General features: G+C 39.9%; 2 long non-coding RNA genes across 2 annotated transcripts; one reads left to right on the forward strand and one right to left on the reverse strand.

Moving 5' to 3' along the window:
* Positions 1-1694: 1694 nt before the first annotated feature.
* Positions 1695-4847, reverse strand: LOC124112677. The gene is made up of 3 exons (XR_006857646.2): positions 4719-4847; positions 2823-2967; positions 1695-1778 (listed from the first exon to the last, which is right to left on the reverse strand). It is a non-coding gene; the product is annotated as an uncharacterized LOC124112677 (long non-coding RNA).
* A 9412-nt stretch (positions 4848-14259) lies between these two features.
* LOC125377914 lies at positions 14260-15128 on the forward strand. Its single transcript, XR_007219866.1, has 2 exons — positions 14260-14526; positions 14876-15128. It is a non-coding gene; the product is annotated as an uncharacterized LOC125377914 (long non-coding RNA).

A 15128-nucleotide genomic window follows, 5' to 3' on the forward strand; every position in this document is an offset into this window, starting at 1 on the left:
ATGAGAAAAGAACTGATTTTAATAAGATTCCCTACTTCAGTTGACATCCAAGAATATTTGACATCAAGATTCATATCACTGCACATGCCAATATATTTTACACACAGTACATATCAGGATTTCATTGCTTGAAACATAATTGACAGTCTGAACATGTATTTTATTTCTAACCAGAATAGGAATGACACCACGTCTCGTTTAACGAAGTCCTCTGATCTCAGACTAGTTTAATTTAGGAACGACCAGTTACATTTTCTTGTAGACTTCCACTTTTATCATTAGGCAAACCAGTACCAAAGTATCTTTGCGGAACTGTGTACATGAAAATGAATTTCCAATCTGGTCAGGATATCATGTAAGGTACAATAATAATTTGATTAGTTGTAATGAAGGAGCCTTCAGAGGTATCGTATTGCAGGATCTAATGTCACGGCCGACTGTTCTATTGAACAGGCGTTGAAGGTCGATGACGTGACCTTTCATTCAGCACTGAAGTTTGATATATTACAAAGAACATCTCCGCGACAAAGGTGTTAACTGAGTTAAAGCGTGTCAGCTTAATGTGTGTGTGTGTGTGTGTGTGGGGGGGGGGGGGGGGGGGGGGTGTGCCGAAGTGATGCAGGTCTCAGACGTTTACCACTTCGGCTTTAGGGATCCAGGGTAATATGGGTCCTCAGGTCTTCATTGTTGGTCATAAAGAAGATTAAAAGGGAACCCGGGGGACAAAGAGGCTCTAATTGGTCCCCAGCTGCCTATTCTGATCGTAACAGGCGTCTTCAAGGATCGGATGGTCAGGCTCTGTGACTTGGTTCATGGCGTGTCAAAGAGGCGACTAATGGAATCGGCTGGTCGGGCTCGTTGATTTTGTTGACTGTTATCATGGTCATGATCACTGGAATGTCTTAACCAGATTCAATAATTTACAAACAACTGAGCGCAAAGTTAACAACAACAAAACAAAAGAGAATGAAATTAAAACACTAACTCCAATCGTCTGTTTCAACGGGATCAGTTCTAAACAGTTTCCAAGACAACCACTCACACATGCAAAGTCAAACAGATGATGGTCTGATAATTATTGGACCAAAATACAGAAAAACACTAAAGCAAACATATGCCTTACAAAATGTGAAACTGTCAAAATTCTAAATGATCAATACCTTGTAGTTTCATGTCATAGAGTCCTCCGTAGACAAACCCCTGCGAGCATCTTCTTCATGCGATGCTGATCTCATCACTGGTAGATTCTCCATGTATGGGATTCCCAAAGCGATTTACTGTTCATAATCCTTTTGACTGCATGCATAACGGTCCCGTGAAGATCCGGAGGTTCACATGTAAGTATTTGTACACAACAGTGGTGACCCGTGAAGATCCGGGGTAGAATAGGTCTTCAGCAACCAGTGCTTGCCATAACAGGCGACTATGCTTGTCGTAGGAGGCGACCAACGGGATCGGGTGGTCAGGCTTGCTGACTTGTTTGATGCATGTCATCGTATCCCATTTGCGTGGATCAATGCTCGTGGTGTTATTGGCTGGATTATTTACAGACTGCCGTCATATAGCTCGAATATTGCTGAGTGCGGCGTTAAACAACAAATAAACAAACAAAAAGCATACATACGAAGAAGGATATCACTGTTAAAGATAACATCGCATTGCTCTCCTCAAATGATAACAAGAAAACAATTAACTGAGTTGCATTGTTAATTTAATATACAATGTAATTATATTCCAATTTTCAAAACTTAAACCGGAAATGTGCTGGGGACGTCTTTCTGAAATGAAGAAAACAAATATTACAACAGTTATATACGTCACCTTGGCCCACTTGCACAAAGCGATCTTAGCGCTAAGATGATCGTAACTCCCATACTTTAACATAGGCTTACAATAGCTGTAGTGCTAAGATCGCTTTGTGCAAGTGGGCCCTGGACTTGATGACGCCATGTCACCTTGGAACGTGGTGGCGCGTGGTCCACTGTACAGGTCACAAATCAGTTGAAGTTAAGCAATGATGGTCGCGGACAGAAGTTGGAGGGATGGTCCTGTTTTGCACATGTGGTGTTCCTTAATTATGCAAGGTTTGTTTGAAATGTGCCTCTGTTCACCCAGCACTGGATCGGTACCAGGCAGGAACTGAGAATGAAAACCGATTGCACACGGATGCGTTGACCAGGGTAATAATATGGCGTGTTGAGCAAGCATTGGGGTGTGGAAATGGCGCTCTATCAATACGCACATTGGTGATATTGTTATTATTGTTAAACACGTGCTGTTGTGGTATCATGAAGGCTGCAAATTGAGTTAAACTGGGAATCAAACCCTCGACCAGCAGCTAGGAAACATACCGCTGCATGGCCCACTGGATCACCCGCGTTCTCTACTGGGCATCGACCGTGTTGATATTGCAACAAATCTGTTCCCGGACATTCCCCACGTTCAGCGAAAAATACGTTTAGGTATTACCGTCGGCAATATTTTTTTCATTATTTTAAGGAACAGAATACGTTTTCCAAAATTCCCACCGCCCCCTCAAAAAAAATAAAAATAAATAAAAAATAAAATAATAAATAAATAAATAAATAATGAAACTAGTGATGTTTATTTTGTCTAGAAATCAAAGGTCCTCGAACAAATACGTCGGGGCCGAGACAAGCACGCACACACGCACACACGCATGCTTTCACGAATCAGACAAGACTCTGAAAGATATTGCTGTTACCATTCTTTTTTATCCTCTTCAGTGGAACACAACACATTGCGGTTTACATACATTTAAAAAATGTGTCCTTATTCTGAATTTGGTGACCAATACTTACACGACTCAGTTTCCAAGAACAAAGTGAACACAACAGACTGCCTCCGGCAGGGGCCCACAGGTTGGAGTAGTGAGTCCCGTACACTGAACAATGGTGGTGTCAATGCACGTCCCAGCCACAGACCGACATTCCTCCGTGTCTGGAACTAGAGGGGACAACAGGAGTAACCGTGGGGATTACAGCCATGGGTTGCTTCCCCAGAAACACATCTTGCCGAAGCAAGGGAGTTAACTGACTATATATAAAAGTCTAGTTTCCACCCTTGCCGAACAAGGCTGGTATTATGGAGTTATATTTGGGCTGGACTAACGAGTCTATGCATAGTCCAATCAAATTCGCGCGCCGAAATAGAAATCCAGTTCATAAACTGTCGTGCAGATTTAGGTTGATTGTTGGATTTGCAAAGCATGTGCACCGTCAACTCGTTGTCAGCAGATATTTTCAAAATCTGTTCATGTTTATAATCAAGGTGCTCACATGTTTTGATGCATTTGGCGATGTAAGACCCGTTTTATCACAATATAGATCTTGATTATCAATCAGATCGTCCTGACTGGGCGCCACCATTTTGGGTGAAGCAAACGCAAGTGATACTAGAGGTGGAATTTGATTGGTCAATAGGCGAGGCTTAGAAGGCACATAACTGGTAATAGCCACTGGTGGCGCTACGATCGAGCCCAGTACTTTCAGCCTAGTTCGGCAAGGGTGGAAACTGGACTTTTAAAGTCAGTTAACGCTCTTGCCTCGGGAAGATGCCAGAAACACTGCTTGTCTTATGTTTGTTTATTGTTTAACGTGGTATTTTGCAATATTCCAAATATACTACGGCAGCTTCTATATAGTCCCAACTTGCCCAGGCGAACATTCACCTGATGAAGGAGTAAGCATATACTCCAAACGTTGTGTTAAGAAGTTGACATCCATAAATTCTCTACCTTAGAACTAAGGTTGATATTATGATCAACGCCCGACGCCACAGGATACGTCGATGTACACATTCAACCACGCCACCGAGCTCTGGTCACCAAATCATTCTCCTCCCTCCACAACCATTGGTTGTTTGGGCCTCTTCCAGCTCAAAAGGGGGCATGGGTGGCCCAGTCGTCTAAGGCGTCGAGATTCGCTGTGCAGAGTTTCGTCTCTTGGCCACGCCAGAAACCTATGATTGTGGGTTCGAATCCCGGTTCGCCCCGATTATGTTTCTAGGTTTGTCAGCACCATACCCGTGCTCGTGGGTTTCACCGAAGTGGTAAACGTCTAAGACCTGCATCACTTGGGGCTTTCCTCCCACATTAAGCTGACACGCCGCGATATAACTGGAATATTGTTAAAAGCGGCGTTAAACACAACTCACTCACTCACTCACTCGAACTCGGAATCCCAAGTGGCCACTGAATTATGAACAGGAAATAGGAAATGATAAATAGGGATCATGATCAGGTGGTCGCCATGTGTGACTTAGCTGTTCGAACCCGACGACGTAGATCGTTGCTCAACGCTTTCAACCACTGGTTGACACGGCCTCGAATACTTACAAGCCGCCCTTACATTACTGTCGGGTGTGGCTGACTACTCCCAGTAGTGTCTGGACAGGTTAGAGGCACTAAGCATATGGTAGGATTTCGCAAGGCGTATTCATATATATATGTAAAAGGCGACTAACAGGATCGGGTGGTCATGCTCGGTGAGTTGTCGTTTCCCAGTTGCGTTGATCGATGCTCACAATATCAATCACTGGTTGTCAGGTCAAGACTCGATAATGTAACTATTGTCACATATACATATACATATATATATATATAGATTGTTGCAAACCTGTATGATACACTGTACAGTAACACGTGCACTTCAGCATTTGTTCAAGTCAAACAACAATACACGTCACAAGAAACTCACTTAGTCGCCGTGACGAAAATCCATCTGCACAGATCCCGAAACACACACAAATCAACACTATAGTTGATACTGATACCATCTCGAAGCACAGTACAATGCAATGGCTGACAGGAATGCAACCTAATTAGATAAGAAGTTTTTAAAAGAAAACACGAAGAAGTTTAAAGTAGGTCGAATACATGCCGCCTGTTCGGATGTTTCCGTGTCATAAATATCTAACAAACCAATCAGAAATGTTGATTGTTACGGATTGCGGTTTATATGAGACGTAGCCAAGGATGTCCCTGGGATAATCTAGAGGACTCAGCAGTAATGTTTGGCGGATCAAGTCGTGAGTAGGTGAGTATGGTTCTACGCCGCTATTAATGAGTGAGTGATTTTAATGGTCCAGTTATATAACGACGAGTAGTACACCCCACCCACCCCCCATCCCCGATCCAATACACCTCTCATAAGACCGGAATTTTGACAGAATTCCGCCTGTTTATTCCTCTGGTGTAAGATTGACATAAAGAGGGGTGGCACCAAGGCCAACGCATTGTACCGTTATAGACATTTAATCACTCTCCGCATAAGGAACCAAAATGATCTGGATTTTTTTATCAAGGTTAGAATATATGCATTTATCATACAATGGGTACGTTTCTCGGCATGATAAAGCTAACGTATAAACACGATAACCGGGGTCAATTACAGATAGATAAGAAAGATAAAAGGTCAGGTAGGCACTCCTTTCAGTGTTAACAAACAAATATGTTTATCGGAGATCGAACAGCATTGACGACAGGGGACCTGGACAAATTAATAGGATAATTGATATCATTATCCAGATAATAGTCTGAGATACCGATCTGAAATGGGCCAAGTGAAGAAATTAATCGAGGACGGTCTGGATGTCAGCTTTCATAACTGTGCTTGGCAAATTCTGCGGATTGTGGTCTTACTCCAGTAGACCGATGGATTGCCGCGAAAGGCGATCACTGATGAGTAGAAGACTTGTCGGAGGCAATTGCCTTCTTGTCTATAGGGTAGTTACGTCACTGTCTTACAGACAAGTTTCAGTTGGAACTATATTGACTATTGACACTGACTGACTAAAACATTGTGCACATTCCAGGAAACTTGAAGTGTTTCGACACCGTTCATATTCGTAACGGAATTATATAGACGTTATCACGCTCGAGTTTTGGGGATGCTAAATATCCTGTACTAGGAATAAACGATATATATATCGTGGGTTTCACCAAAGTTGTCGGGTTCGGTGGGGTAGTCTCAAAAAGTTAAAGCGTTCGATTCCCCTCATGAGCAAACTGTGTCAAGCCGATTACTGGGTGTCCCCCGCCGTGATATTCCTGGAACATTGCTAAAAGCGGCGTTATACCCACTCCCTCCTCAAAGCGTTAAACGTCTGAAACGTCTAAATGTTGAAAGCAGCGTGAAATCGCTCACTCACTCACACATTTATTGTTGTTTTCGTCACATGGTGCACGTTTCGTTACCTGTGTTCGACAACGTCCCTGTAACCTGCTTACAATTGAACCTCGTTAATCCGGTATCACATATCCTGCTTACACTTGAACCTCGTTAATCCGGTATCATGAATCCTGCTTACACTTGAACCTCGTCAATCCGGTATTGTGTATCCTACTTACACTTGGACCTTGTTAATCAGGTATCATGTATCCTGCTTACACTTGAACCTCGTTAATCCGGCATCGTGTATCTGCTTACACTTGAACCTCGTCAATCCGGTATCGGGCATCCTGCTTACACTTGAACCTCGTTTATCCGGCATCATGTATCCTGCTTACACTTGAACCTCGTTAATCCGGTATCATGTATCCTGCTTGCACTTGAACCTCGTTAATCCGGTATCGTGTATCTGCTTACACTTAAACCTCGTTAATCCGGTATCGTCATCCTGCTTAGACTTGAACCTCGTTAATCCGGTATCGTGTATCTGCTTACACTTGAGTGGGGTGGCGCCCCTCAAAGTAGAGACTGGACGCTACACAAACACGCCCCTAGATGAAGGATTAGTCCATTTTGTGCTGATGGTATAGAAGACGAAGAGCACGTATTACTAAGATGTCCTAACTATGAAACCGAAAGAGAAGAACTTTTAAGAAAAGGTTGCGATGTTGAAGACGATTTTAAGAATTTCGATGATCCGAGAAAAGCCAGTTTTATCCTGTCTTCCCAAGATGTGATATATTTAAGTGCCAAAACCTGCTTTAACATTTTTTCTAAAAGATATGATTGCCTTTATTCTTAATTCATGGTTTTACTTTAATATGCGTTGTAGTTTATGTACCTTTTATTTATATTTTAATATGCTCTTTTTATGAAAAGTCTCTCGTAACCCTGTATAGGGTGGCTCGTTACATTTTATACTTGTATACTTTTACATATGATATGTATTTGAGATATAAATTTTTGTATTTTAAAAGTATGTATAAATCATTGTAATGAGGTGAGACTATAATAAACTGTCTGTCTGTCTGTCGGTCTGGTATTTTGGTAGACTTTATTGTCAAATATACAGTGCGGATTAGCAGTCGGAGGTGACTGCATTGGCGGTGACTTCTTTATTATTATCACCTGAAAGTGTTGAAATCGATTTGTGCTGAGCTTGGATTGGTTTGTACGGGATGCCGCGATGTGATTTGTAACATGCTCTCGTGCGCATAGCAGATTAGCCAACAGATTGCACAGAGGATGAAAGCTAATCATGATTACTTAAAAGTGTTGAATTTGGTTTGTACGGTTGAATTGATATGATGTGAAATATCCGCGGAAACGTTGAAAATCGCGTTTTTTAAAACAATAGTCCTTGGAAAAATCATCTTCCGCGTAAAAATATAATCAAAGATTTAAAAGAAAATACTCCGAAAAAATATCGTGTTTCCGGACAACCGTCGCGGATTGTCCTGTTTTGCGATCAGAGCTTTCAGCATCAAATTAAACATGCATTTATTATTATTCATAACACAATACTATTATTGTCTGATCTTAAGTTTTTGGACATCATACATTTTCTATCACGAATACTTGCACTATAACGAGGGGTGTGGCATCACACAGAAGTATTCCGATGATGGCTTGTTTTTATAATAACGTTGTCTTTTATAAGTCAATGAGATGTTTTACAGTTGTTCATATGAAAACACCATGAATGTTTATTCAGCATCCGAAAACTCATAACACGGGGATATATGTTGCAATTAATGTCTTATGTTTTACAAAAGGTAAGTAAGTACAAGGTTAGCTTTTCTCAATATGCTTCAACATGGGAAAAGAGTCAGACATTGCACGTTTGTAGCAGTATTGCTCCCAGACCTGGCGGGTAGCCGGGTGCGCTGAAGCTATTCCCAATTTTTTAAAAGTACTGATTTAACTTTGAAATTTTACTGAATCCGCCATCTTTGACTTATTTACTTTTGCCAAATAATCAATCAATGAGATACTCTTGTTATTGCGCAAAGAAGAATCCAGTACCAATGAAAGTGAACAGCATCCATGACCCGATGTTATACAAAGCAATGATTTCATATAACATATTGCAACTCATGGTTGTTAACAATCAGACCGTCAACATAATGACGGTATCAGTGGGCACATCGTAGTTTTTGAAATTAAAAAATGATAACTTCATACTTATACTTATACAAAATGAACTCTTATATTTGCACAGTAATTGAGTTCATGCTTTCATTGGCAGCTTCAAGATATTAAATGAGATATATTGTGTATGATTAAAATAAACTGACGTCCAAAAGAAACTTTACCAGAGTTTGAAATCACTCTTGCTAAAAAACAACAACCCAATATATATGGCATGAAGTAAAGTGTATGGAGAAGATCAAGATATTAAATGAGATATATTGTGTATGATTAAAATAAACTGACGTCCAAAAGAAACTTTACCAGAGTTTGAAATCACTCTTGCTAAAAAACAACAACCCAATATATATGCATGAAGTAAAGTGTATGGAGAAGATCAATATATCAACATAATCAACACTGAAAGTGACAATCATACCACGACCAAGAATGACGTCAGAGCCCCCTAAAGTTTGGTGTGGTACAAACCTCGAGCTTTCAGAATCATGTACAATAGGCAGAGTACATAAACAATCGTTCACGTTCAATAACAAGTCATTAGTCGCGTGTGTGACCACCAAATGCCTCACTACACGCAAAACTCTTCGACGAAAAGAAAAAGTCAGTCGTCTGATGAGGTCACGTGGGATTTGACGCCATTCTTCTTGGAGGGCCAAGATCAGTTCTTGCCGGTTGGCTGGAGAGTGTGGTCGTTGTCGAACACGACGATCCATCAAGTCCCAGAGGTGTTCTATGGGGGACACGTCGGGTGAGCGTGCAGGCCACGGCAGGGCGTTGACGTTGTTGGCTGCGAGGAAGTTAGTGACAATTCTGGCTGTATGGGCTCTAGCGTTGTCATGCTGATAAATGACACCATGTGGCTGCGGTTGGAGAAATGGTAGGACAACTGGACGAAGAATGTTATCCATGTAACGCTGAGCTGTCAAGTTTCCGTCAACGGTGACCAGCGGTGTCCTCTCCTGCCCACAGATCCCTCCCCACACCATGACACTCCCTTCACCATATGGTACGACCTCCTGCACGCAACACGCCGCCGTTCGTTCACCCCTTCGGCGGTAAACACGTTGTCTTCCATCAGCCCTGAACATACAGAATCGACTTTCGTCAGTGACGACAACCCCCTGCCAGTCACGTCGTTGCCAACGTCGTACAGTCCAGGCCTATCTTAATCGCAGACGACGATGTTGCGCTGTCAATAGCTGTCCTCTGTATGGTCTAAAAGCCCTGATTCCATGAGCCCTGAGTCTCCTGGCCACTGTCTGTCGACTAACCCTTTGACCTAAGGCATTTGTCGCCGATGACGTCACTGTCAGGAAGCGATTTCGGAGGTGCAAGGTACGCAAGTACCGGTCATCATGGGGCGTGGTCACCCTGGGTCTGCCTGTTCTTGGCCTGTCAGCGGTCCGCCCTGTCTGTTTTTAACGTTGCATCAAGTTGGTTACGGCAACACGGGAGCAACCGAAGGTTCGTGCAATATGGGCGTGGGTGGCTCCCATCTGTACCTTATCCAAGGCGCGTTCACGTTGTTCGACTGTAAGTCGTGGCGTTTCTTTTGTGTGGTTTTTTATCACTGTGGATGTCTGACTTTTGCCGTTGCCGTTGCAATCGTTTTATACCCTTACCCACACGTGCATTTGCAATTGTCCGTGGTGCACGTGTTTTTCACTTTTTCGCGTGTTATCTCGCAAACATGTAACAGACGATTAACATTTTGTGCATACACTATTGTTGTATTTAGGTTATGTGTTTTTGATAGACTTCATGGAAAAAAACCAAAAAACTTTGTCTGAAATTTACGATTTCTTTGAAACGAGTGAACAGTTTAGTATCAACTGTTTAGTTTTGCTAGGTTCATAAAACATGGTATTATGGCTCGTTTCGTATTTTCTAAAGATTGAATGATACATAAAGGGCCGTCCCTGCATTATATAGCCTGCCACGAATGAGATGCATCACAACTGACACATTATGTTTTGGTAGAAGAAAATCATGTCTTTTGAAATAACAGACGAGACACCTTTATGTATGTTATAGTTATACGACATTTTTATCAAGTCACGAGCGGATGCGATACAGACCAATTTTCATTTAACTGTATACTGCACCTTGCTGCCTTTGAGAGAGTCTGTGTCTGTAGAACTGGTTTGGTCCTTGTCTGTTTGGTATACACTCGCTGGAACACAAATATTGGATATTAGCATTGTATTGTGATTTTGAGCATCCGGGTGCCTATATAACTTGTAATATATTTCCGATTATAGTACTTGTTGTTCATTCATATGTTCTAGCAATAAGAAATTTGATAAATATTCGTTTTGCTTAATTTCTACTTTGAAAAACTTCGTTGGCGCTCAGAACGCTTGGCGCTGTACAATTCAGCACACGCATGGTTGGGTTCAAACCAAATTATGTTTATTTGTCATAAATTAAACCACCAGCGGCGGTACATGAGCAGATATATAATGTCATACAATACAGAATAGTAGATCAAGATGGCAGTTTCCCTTTAACGATTATGTATTTCTAAAGATTTGTAAAATTTATCTTGATAACTGTTTTTAATCTTTGATCTTTTGTAAAATTAATAGTGGAAATGGTTGAGTACATGAACTGGTTTAGTGACGTATTTTACATTAAAAGTGGCGTGATTTACATCGTTAAAATATAAAAGAATCTACACAGTGATACAACTGTAAATGGTTGTGATTTATTTAAGAACGAAGTCAGTAATCGGGTTTTAACTTGCGCTTTCCGACATTATGCGTATTTCGCACACTATTAAGAACGAAGTGTCATTCATTTATATCATACCAAGTACGAATGCATCAATCCGCCCGCGTTGTATCTACTTACATGTTCTTTAATGCCAAAAGACACCAACATCACAGGACGAAGTACATAGTTCGTTGAATGTTATTTCGTGAATACAGATATTGCGTAACACAGAGCACAAACCCAAATTGCTTGTCCCTTTGTGACAGGTGTTAGAGAATGTATTGCCACCACATTATGTCCCGGCAATTTTATGACACTTAATGAACCTGGTCAGTCCATGGGTCTGTAACATTATAAAATCAAAGTAACATGAATGTTACGTAATTCGTATTAAATAAAAAGTTGACTTAAAAGGTTATAACATGAATATTATTGCGCTTTTGAGGATAAAAGTGAAACTTTTTTTTAGGGATGACAGTACAAAAACACACCCTTAAAAATCAACTGCATTTATGCACGACTTCACACAGACTGAAAAAGTATACATATGTTTATCTAGCTACATGCATGGCACAAAGATTAACATGAAATAATAATGTTGGTCATGTTTGTTAATTTCTACATTTCGTTGTTATTGGTATTCTGAGGATGTTGTAATTATACACGGGTTCTGATCTTCTTTGACGTAGAATACATGAACTGGTTGAGTGACTTTCTGCCATCAGCGTGAGGGAAATTACCTACACATATACCCACAATCTTTTTAACTAATCGACAATATCAGAATGCTATTAACCAAATTTAACCAAAAGTCATTGATAAAAAATCTTTTCATTTTACGGTTAGGTATTGCATTTAGATTGACTTTAACGTGAAATTGAATAGTTTCTGTTTTCTTTGGATTATACCTACTTGCTTTAATCCATTTGGTAATTTTCTCCAAATCGGCATTAATATTTTACGCAATAGTTGGAATTGTCCACTTAGGGAATTGCCTGGACCCCGCCGAAAACACAGTAAACAGACATTCCAAGGTGAATAATATATACAATTGTTTCTTGGCTCGACATGCTAGGGTCCATAATGTTACTTATAATGTAAAACCAATAGTAATATTAAATTATATTAAAACATTTTTATACATTTATGTATTTAACATGAGAGAGGTAGCGACACATATATATAAACATGCTGCATTTTATAATAATGATTGTACAATTCTGAATGCTTTAAACCTGTTGCATTTAACAAATTTTGGATGAGAGGTTGTCACATTGTGAATCAATTTATTTGATATTCACTTAATGGCTTTGTTGTGTACTAGACTTGTAAGTCATTTTTTTTATTTCTTCCAAATGTTCTATTGCGAACACATACAGAGTCAGCGCTCATGATTGCCATATCTAATGCACGAATGAATGAAAATCTCATTATTAATAAATTTACCGGAGCTCACTGTGTGTTCTGAAGTAAAATCGATGTAAGGCACCCTGCACGGCTTCGTTCACGTTCACCCTCAAATGTACGATAGACAAATCTGTGATTCTGTGTGTTCTATGTTCAACTACATTTTTGTGACAGGCGTTCGTTTATTTATTAAAATTCCACAAATTCATAGATCACATTGAGTTGCTCGCCTCTTCTCGAGCTGCTCACACTCTCCACTGATGCTGGCTGCCTTAGCTAACTGGAGTCCGCATATAACTATTTACAAACTCTGTTCTAATTATGCTAATCGAGGAAGTGCATTATACCAGATGACAAACTTAGTTATCCTGTCACACTAATCCCACTAATATGTCAATTGACTAAACGAACATCCTTTTTTATATACTTACGTAGGAGTATCACATTGGACAGTGCATACAACTGTTTGTCAAAACAATATCAAGCAACATTTTAGATTTAGAATCACCATACCATGACATAACAGAAACATATATATTAAATTGTATATATTCATATTTGCCGACATTCATGATATATTAATTTTACCGTCATTGTTTGAAACTACTCTGAACGACTTGTATGTATAGATCTTCTTATTTGTAAACAGATGGCGCACTTATTATATATATTATTGATATAACTGTCTGCTTAAGTGTTCTATTTCTTTATTACGTAAAATGCTGTCAACATAAATAAATACAAATTATTTCATAACACTCCAAATAGAGTTGTCATAATGCCAATAGTATACACTTGTCACATACAATAATACTTTCCGGTATTCTTAGTAATATATTCAATAGCAACCACATATTGTGAGCATTAATGTCTGCAATGTAAAGAAACTGAATGAAGCAGAGGTAAAATCAATCCATATATACAAAATTGTTTATTTTTGGAAATACCAAATATACAAAATTGTATATTTTTGGATATATCATATATACAAAATTGTATATTTTGTATATATTGGAATTTCGCCTTGTGGCTGATCTGTTCATTAAGTAAGTGAGTGAGTGAGTGAGTGAGTATGGTTTTACGCCGCTTTTAGCAATATTCCAGCAACATCACGGCGGGGGACACCAGAAATGGGCTCACACATTGTTCCCATGTCGGGTATCGAACCCGGGTCTTCGGCGTGACGAGCGAACGCTGTAACCACTAGGCTACCCGACCGCCCCTGTTCATTAAGTATGAATGGTATGTGATCTATGTAGTTCTATGCATAGGATGAGATCAATTTCATACTTAGTTCCAGGTGTGTAGAGGTATATATACCCAGCGTCATTATTAGGGGGTCACGCAGATAATAAGAGATATCGCGTTGCATTTTTGATGTTACAAGCTTGCAGTTCCGTTGCATCTGAAATAAACCATTTTATACCAACAATGTCTTATTAGTCAAATATAGTTTGCGCATGATCTAAACCACTGGTTGCTTTTAGGCATTTTTTTAAGTTAGCTTTTCCCACCACCTTTATCTTTATTTGTTTGTAATAGTCGTTGTCCATTATTATAAGTTTCATAAAAAAACATCCAATCACTGTGACATGGGCATAAACAACATGTTCTTCAACTGACGCTTGTTGGCATATTTTGTTGACATTTGACACCCGTCACACATAGATGACCCTTTCTAATGATACTGAGTATATGAGATGCCATATCCCAAGTGTGACGAAGGTTCATGGGTTGCTGAAAAAATCAATTGAAACCCGGATCTCCACGGGTCTCAAAAGTAGTTTCATCTTCATCGGACATTTATCGCTTCTACACCATGTATATTTCTCACAATATGTCACACTGAAATACATTGTATTGTCGCACATTTTGATCCAAATATAACATGGAATAAGACGAACATTGTCCCACCTGATTTATTTGGGAGTGTATCGTCAGATAGCAGATAAGAGTTCAGATAACACTCACACAAGCATGGCGTTTTCAAGCACACATGGAGCTGTTCTTCTGTATATATGTATGACACTGTATTTCTGCCTGGTTGCAAGTTCCACCGCATGTAAGTAATTAGTTATTCACTTCATTCACAGGTGTATGCAAAACTATCATTATGAATTTATCCCATAAAATCGTATTCGCAACGACGCCATTCCCGTGAGAAGTCCAGAAACTGAAAATGTCCAGCACGATTTGGCATTTGAGTATATCCTAAAAAGGTAAAAAATAACATTGCAGAGCAATTTATTACTGGAACTAGTCTCTTGGTCGTGTTTTCAAATACGATTTTATTATTTTGATTAAGTAATTTTAAATCATATCACATTGTTAAGAATCTACAAGTACTGACACATTCAGTAATATTACCCAAGAGAACCTGAAGTTTATGTTCACATCCCATAATGTTTCAGACGTGAACACGGATGCCTGTAAGGCACTCAATGGGAACTGTGTAGACAGTCGACTGGTCAGATGTGCCGGTCTGGACTTCAAGATTTGTGGGTCTGAACCGTTTGCTGCTTGCTGCCCTGGAATAATGATTGGCTAGCCGCTTATCTCAGAAGCATCGTCCGCATCATCCGCCGAGTTATCATTAACCTGAAGGCCATGTTAATAATGATGATGATGATGATGCCTGTACTTATAAATAAAATATAAACTCTG

This window comes from Haliotis rufescens, unplaced genomic scaffold (genome assembly GCF_023055435.1).
Source record: "Haliotis rufescens isolate VD_foot unplaced genomic scaffold, xgHalRufe1.0.p SCAF_105, whole genome shotgun sequence".
NCBI lineage: Eukaryota > Metazoa > Mollusca > Gastropoda > Lepetellida > Haliotidae > Haliotis > Haliotis rufescens.